Source organism: Montipora capricornis, chromosome 1 (assembly GCF_036669925.1).
Source record: "Montipora capricornis isolate CH-2021 chromosome 1, ASM3666992v2, whole genome shotgun sequence".
Taxonomy (NCBI): Eukaryota; Metazoa; Cnidaria; class Anthozoa; order Scleractinia; family Acroporidae; genus Montipora; species Montipora capricornis.
In genome coordinates, this window is record NC_090883.1 from 23962775 (window position 1) to 23970274 (window position 7500).

The window sequence follows — 7500 nt, forward strand, 5'->3', positions numbered from 1 at the left end:
AATCAGAGCGTTTTTAGCGGTTTTCTGGCGTATTTCGGATCGTAAAAGCACATTTATTGGAGCGCTATGGCGGTAGTCGCGTACTATAGTACGTAATTCACCGGGCAGTTTTATGACGGGCAAATTTGTGGGAGAAATCGAAAATATAATTTGACCCAATTATCATTCTTTTAAGATCCCTTACTGAGGAATGAGCATAAAATTGAAATCAGAGCGTTTTTAGCGGTTTTCTGGCGTATTTCGGATCGTAAAAGCACATTTATTGGAGCGCTATGGCGGTAGTCGCGTACTATAGTACGTTATTCACCGGGCAGTTTTATGACGGGCAAATTTGTGGGAGAAATCGAAAATATAATTTGGTCAAATTGGCATTCTTTTAAGTTCCCTTACTGAGGAATGAGCATAAAATTGAAATCAGAGCGTTTTTAGCGGTTTTCTGGCGTATTTCGGATCGTAAATGCACTTTTATTGGATCGCTATGGCTGGAGTCGCGTACTATAGTACGTTATTCACCGGGCAGTTTTATGACGGGCAAATTTGTGGGAGAAATCGAAAATATAATTTGGTCAAATTGACATTCTTTTAAGTTCCCTTACTGAGAAATGAGCATAAAATTGAAATCAGAATGTTTTTAGCGGTTTTCTGGCGTATTTCGTATCGTAAAAGCACATTCAGTATTGGAGCGCTATGGCGGTAGTCGCGTACTATAGTACGTTATTCACCGGGCAGTTTTATGACGGGCAAATTTGTGGGAGAAATCGAAAATATAATTTGGTCAAATTGGCATTCTTTTAAATTCCCTTACTGAGAAATGAGCATAAACTTGAAATCAGAGCGTTTTTAGCGGTTTTCTGGCGTATTTCGGATCGTAAAAGTACATTCAGTATTGGAGCGCTATGGCGGTAGTCGCGTACTATAGTACGTTATTCACCGGGCAGTTTTATGACGGGCAAATTTGTGGGAGAAATCGAAAATATAATTTGGTCAAATTGGCATTCTTTTAAGTTCCTTTACTGAGAAATGAGCATAAAATTGAAATCAGAGCGTTTTTAGCGGTTTTCTGGCGTATTTCGGATCGTAAATACATTTTTGTTGGATCGCTATGGCTGGAGTCGCGTAGTATATAGTACGTTATTCACCGGGTAGTTTTATGACGGGCAAATTTGTGGGAGAAATCGAAAATATAATTTGGTCAAATTGGCATTCTTTTAAGTTCTGTTACTGAGGGTTGAGCATAAAATTGAAATCAGAGCGTTTTTAGCGATTTTCTGGCGTATTTCAGATCGTAAAAGCACATTTATTGGAGCGCTATGGCGGTAGTCGCGTACTATAGTACGAAGAGAAAATGAGGGGACAGAGAAGGAGGCTCCCGGTCCAGCCCTTGGGATATGTCATGTCCACGAAAGTTATTTTTAGACGAGGGGAAGTCTTCCGTAACGTCCGCATGCAGGCCAACCTCGGTCCGATGTTTGAAAGAAAATATATATTCATAAGCCTTCCACGTGCGCCATCATTTTCTCTTTTCACTAAGAACCTGAGAGCGAGGCAAGACTGCATGCGGACGTCTCCCCCAGAACGAAGACTTCCGCTCGTCTAAAAATAACTTTCGTGGACATAACATATCCCGGCCAATGCCTTGAGCCTCCCTCTCTGTCCCCTCATTTTCTCTTGATAGTACGTTATGGCATTCTTTTAAGTTTTCTCACAGAGGAATGAGCATAAAATTGAAATCAGAGCGTTTTTAGTGGTTTTCTGACGTATTTCGGATCGAGGCTCGAGATCGAGGTACAAGCAAGTTTTACGCTGGTAGAAGAGAGATCCTTTGCAGACGACTTAAAAGAAAACGGGGTATTGTACGTTGTAGAGTCTGTAGAGTAGCCCGTCGCTACGATCATCTGAGATTCAACCTTTGTTTTAAGATCGATCTTTTCATATTTTTTTGACAAGTCCAGCAAAGACTCCTTGTCGGGTCATGGTGGAGGACTTGGAAAAATCCTTTTTTTTTTGACAAGTCTAATAGTTACTCCCTTGTCATGCATGGAAGATGCGATGAGGGAGTGGAGTCCGCATCAAAGATGCGGGAGACGAGTCCGCATCAAAGATGCGGAAAAGAGTGGCCCGTTTCCGCATCAAAGATGCGGGAGTCGAGTCCGCATGAAAGATGTGGAAAAGAGTGCCCCGTTTCCGCATCAAAGATGCGGGAGTCGAGTCCGCATCTTGGATGGCCCCTCCTCCGCCCTTCACCCAGGGGCGGGGGAGGGGTCTTTTTTTTTTTTTGCAAGTCTCCGTCGGTGAGGACCGAGGCGAACCCCCCGACCCGGACAGATAGATGCAGAATGAGCAGGCGCATCTGCTGGTGCCATCGGTCTGCCTCCGTGCTGGCCAGGCCCGAGTGGTCTTTGGGCCATGACTCCCCCCGGTTTTGAGCTGGCACGACTTAACCCCCAGAAGTAGTTGCAGAATCGCACGGCGCATCTGCCGGTGGTATCTGTCAGTCTCCAGCAAGCCCAGGGAAGGCCCTGCATAAGAGAGAAAAAGTGGTTTTTGCGCCATAACTCCCCCCAGTTTTGAGATGGGTCCCCTAAGCCCGTGAAGTTGTTGCAGAATCGGATGGCGCATCTGCTGGTGGTATTGGTTAGTCTCTAGCACGCCCAGGGAAGGCTCTGCTCTATAAGTGAAAAAAGTGGTTTTGGGGCCATAACTCCCCCCGGTTTTGACCATTTCCCCCCATTTTCCGTCAGCTTCACCTCCTAGGCCAAGCGCAGGTGTGTGCCAAATTTCAGCTTCGTAGCTCTTATCCGACCCTCAAAATTGGTCACCACTGCTCTAGTCCAGTTCTGAAGAGCGTCAAGCCCTGTTTAGGTGTAAAACTATTACTGGATCGCGTCCAAAACGTATCTCCGGTTCTATTGTAGATATCCCGTCGTGCCATACCTCTTTGGAATCGTCTCGATGAGATCTATCACGTGACCGAGGTTGGGTGTCCTGTGCCACCTTGGTTGCCCTAAGGACGGTTTTTTGTCGATAACATTCCTACGTTTTATTCCCTTGGGACTGCACTGCCCATGCGCCTAGGTCACGTGGCCCAACAACTTTTCGCCCTAGTTTCGACCCGGGGCGAATCGACCCACGGACGCTAGAGGCCCGACAAGATCCCCATTTCCACACCAAAGTGGCCCCCCGGACTTGACTCGGTGCCCATCGGACGCGCCCCCCTGAGACTTCTCTGGCGCTGCACTCGGATTGGCCCAATTCCAAATCCTGGGGGACTTGTTCCTGAAAAACCTGTTTTGGGTTTTTTTGGCCATAACTCCGCCCAGTTTTGAGCTGGGCCCCCCTAACCCCCAGAAGTCGTTGCATAGTCAAATGCCGCATCCGGTGATACCCTTGGTTTTGTTCTAGCACGCCCAGGGAAGGCTCTCCATAAGTGAGAAAAACAGGTTTCTTGAGGATATCTCCCCCCGGTTTTGAGCTGGGCCCCCCTAACCCCCAGAAGTTGTTGCAGAATCGGATGGCGCATCCTGTGATACCATTGGTTACTCTCTAGCACGCCCAGGGAAGGCCTTGCATAAGAGAGAAAAGCATGTTTTTTGAGGATATCTCCCCCCAGTTTTGAGCTGGACCCTCCTAACCCTCAGAAGTTGTTGCAAAATTGGATGGCACATCCTGTGATACCACTGGTTACTCTTTAGCACCTCAGGGGAAGGCCCTGCATAAATGAGAAAAACAGGTTTTTCGAGGATATCTCCCCCCGGTTTTGACTATGGGCTCCCTAACCCCAAAAAGGTGTTGCAGAACTTGATTGCGCATCTGGTGATACCATTGGTTTCTCTCTAGCACGCCCAGGGAAGGCCCTGCATAAGTGAGAAAAACAGGTTTCTGGGCGATCTCCCCCCGGTTTTGACTATGGGCCCCCTAACCCCAAAAAGGTGTTGCAGAACTTGATTGCGCATCTGGTGATGCCATTGGTTAGTCTCTAGCACGCCCAGGGAAGGCCCTGCATAAGTGAGAAAGACATGTTTTTTGGCCATAACTCCCCCTGGTTTTGAGTATGGTCCCCCTAACCCCCAAAAGGTGTTGCAGAATCAGATTGCGGTTCCCGTGATACCACTGGTTACTCTATAGCACCTCAGGGGAAGGCTCCACCCTCTGAGAAGAAAACGGAGCGCATATTAGAATTCTAAGACCGACAGCTGTTGTGGGTAGGCCTGAAAAGGTATTAAGTATACTTGTGGGTGGTAATTTTTAACCAATCTCTACAAACACTGACTACAATTATGTGAAATATACAAGTGCTGGTGGACAAACAAAAGAAGTTAATCAGAGGTCTGCTGTTTGACTGTGCAAATTTATTATTTATTTACTCAATACAATTACACACATGATTAAAATAAAATGAATAAAATACAGAGATGAACAGTGATATCTGAGTAATTAGGTCAGTATGTACAGAATACAGAGATTCCTTATTAAAAGTACAGTGCCTAAAAGGAAATATATATGTATATATATATGCAAAAAACCAAAAAAAAAATACTATTAGTCAAGAATAACAATAATTATCATCTAAATAGGGGGCATCTAAAGTCAAATCATATCAACTCCAAATAATCAAAGAACTATAAAAATCTCTCCTTATTTGAATTGAAGTTATTAATATAAACTCATTTACTTTCCTACAAAACAATGATAAGTGCTGACCTGTCTTAATAGCTAGCAAAAATAGGGCTCGCAGTGGTAGAATTGTACTGAAACTACCATGAGAGTTTTTTTTTTTTTTTTTTCTTTTGTGAGTTGCAGTGATGCATCACATGCACAAACAGGTTTATGGATAAATAATGATCAATAAAGTTTTCTATTATCATGTAACTGTAGGATACATTCAAGAATAATATAGGATATAATTATATGCATAAACAACTATGAAGTTACATTGTCCTATCAAAGTGATTTATTTGGGTAATTTGCCCTCAAATTACAGAATACACCGATGCAACCTCATACAATTAACTTACATAAAGAAAATAATTATTACTTTTGCATGGTTTTCTGAAATTCCAAAATTTGTAAAATTATTTGTAATGTTGTTATTAAGACACTTCCATATCGGAAAGAAAGTTCTTTTTTTACCCTTACAACTTTGAACAACATTTTGCAGCTATTCATTAAGTGGAAAGGTGTGACATCATTAATTTGCCCAATATTCTGTATTAGCATATACTAAAACTACCACGTCCACTTTGGCTTGTTAATTAGTATATAACACGAAACTGAATAGTGATCTCCACTTGCGCTGATTGCCTAACTTAGAGGTGATAAGCCAAGTGTTTTAAATGAAAGCATAAAATAATGGTAAAGAAATTTAAATTAACCCAAATACTTAAGGGTATATTTTGTATGACATAATGATAGTTTTCTTATTGCATGATACACATCTCAGTTTATAATGTCAGCAGTTCTCATTTATAAATTATTGTTACAAAATATTAAACTTCAACACCATCAAAGCTAGCACTTTGAAAGGTTTCCTGGTCATGCCTGCATTGATTTCTTGAAAAGCTACACCACGTAAATTTAAGAACATCTTAAGAACATTTTCAGCCTCACAACGCAAAAATTTATAAGAACGTTCAGCCTCAGCTCTAAAATTAGACGTACTTTCTTTAATTTTGTACTCATAACTTTTCTGGTTGGTTTAACGCATCACACAATGATTCTCATGCTCCTGTTTGTTTTCTTGTACTCCAATAATTGGAGTTGAATACATTTGCCCAATATTCTGTATTAGTATATATTAAAACAGTGGATAGCATTGAAGGCATGCTCTGATTGGTTACTCAAACAAAGAATAGGTTTTGCTATTCATCTCTGAGTAACTGGCCCAGGATTTGCCCCCAAAAAGATTGTTATTGTTGCAGGAATAAATAATAATAAATTATTAGTTAAAATCATCTTTTCGTGTTATATTATCTCACTGTTTTAGTATAAAGTAATTTAACAACTATTCACCTGTAGAGTTGGTGGCTAGTGGTTGATATTTAGCAGCAAGGTAATATCCACCACTAGCCACCTCTGATTTGGCTTGTTAATTAGTATATATACCACAAAAGTGAATAGTGCTCTCCACAAGCGCTGATTGCCTAACTCGGAGGTGACTAGCCAAGTCCTATTTAACCCTGAGTAGCTGAAGTGAAAACAAATGGATTCTGGCACGCAAGATTTAAAATTTCCAGCCACATAATTTTCAAAAACAAATAGATTTTTATTCAGCTGGTGTGGTTATCACTACAACAATTATTCACCTCAGTGTCAGTGATTAATTATCCTTAAATATTTATCAATTATTCGCCTCTGGCTAAGATATTACTGGTATAAATACCCAGTCTATTATTTCAAAATAGCGAAAAAAAAAACATTTCAATGTGACATCATCTTCACTTACAGTGGCAAAACGACTACTGGCAGCGATTTTGGAATGATTTCCGTACAGGTCCCTACTTCATTTTGCATGCAGAATATATTAATTATTCATTCGCGCTATTGTTTTCTAGAACAATGCGTATACCCAAGGGAATCGAATATATACATGGCTAATTTGTACTTACGGGATGATCAAAAGTGGATCTCATTCTCTCTCTCTCTCGCTCGCTCCCTCTCTTTTTTCACCCTCTCTCTTTTCTTTGCCGTTTTTGCTCACAACGTCTCTCTTTCTTTTCGTCCCAGCTTTCCTCTTTCGATTCCTTTGTCCTGTCTGTCTTCTCCAGATCCCGCTCGGCTTTTTCTGTCCTTTTTTCGAAGTCTCTCGCAGTCTGCCTTGAACTCCGTACCACTGTAAACCTCTGGATTACTTGTCCCTCTTCTAGACCACTGAGCTAACGTGTCAAGTTGCTAATTCACACCTTGATAATGATATTTTTTTGGAATACTGGACGACAATTTACATAACAATGATAAGTAATTATATACGCGTGCCGTGCCGACCACCAATAAATGCACTGATTTTGCTTCTTTTGAAACAACGTCACCCCTTAATAATGCTAACCGTAACCCTTTAGGCTTAAGGTTGAACCCAGTAAAATTCTTTTGGAGGTTAATCGAGCATATCTGTGAATGTCTGAATTGCTTGTTTTTTCATCCCCCGTGCTGCACACTTAAAAGCACACTGCACGGAAGAGTATACCTCCTTGTGATTGGGGCATCCTATATGGGAAATTTTTTATGCACGATTTATTGCAATATAAAATCTTTGAGTCGACGTTAACCCCTCTTTTTCAGCAAACTGTGAATTTTGAAACTTGATGGCCGCCTCTCAAGAATCAAATATAAACTTATGGAAACTGTCACGACTTCTAGCCGATCACGAGCGGTGCATAGAGTGGTGCAAAGAGCACAATCTACTCTCGTCGTCAATGAAATGCCCTAAACCTGAGTGCGGAAACGCACTCAAATGGCAAAGACGAACTGCATCGGGGGATGGATTTGTTTGGCGATGCTCTAGAA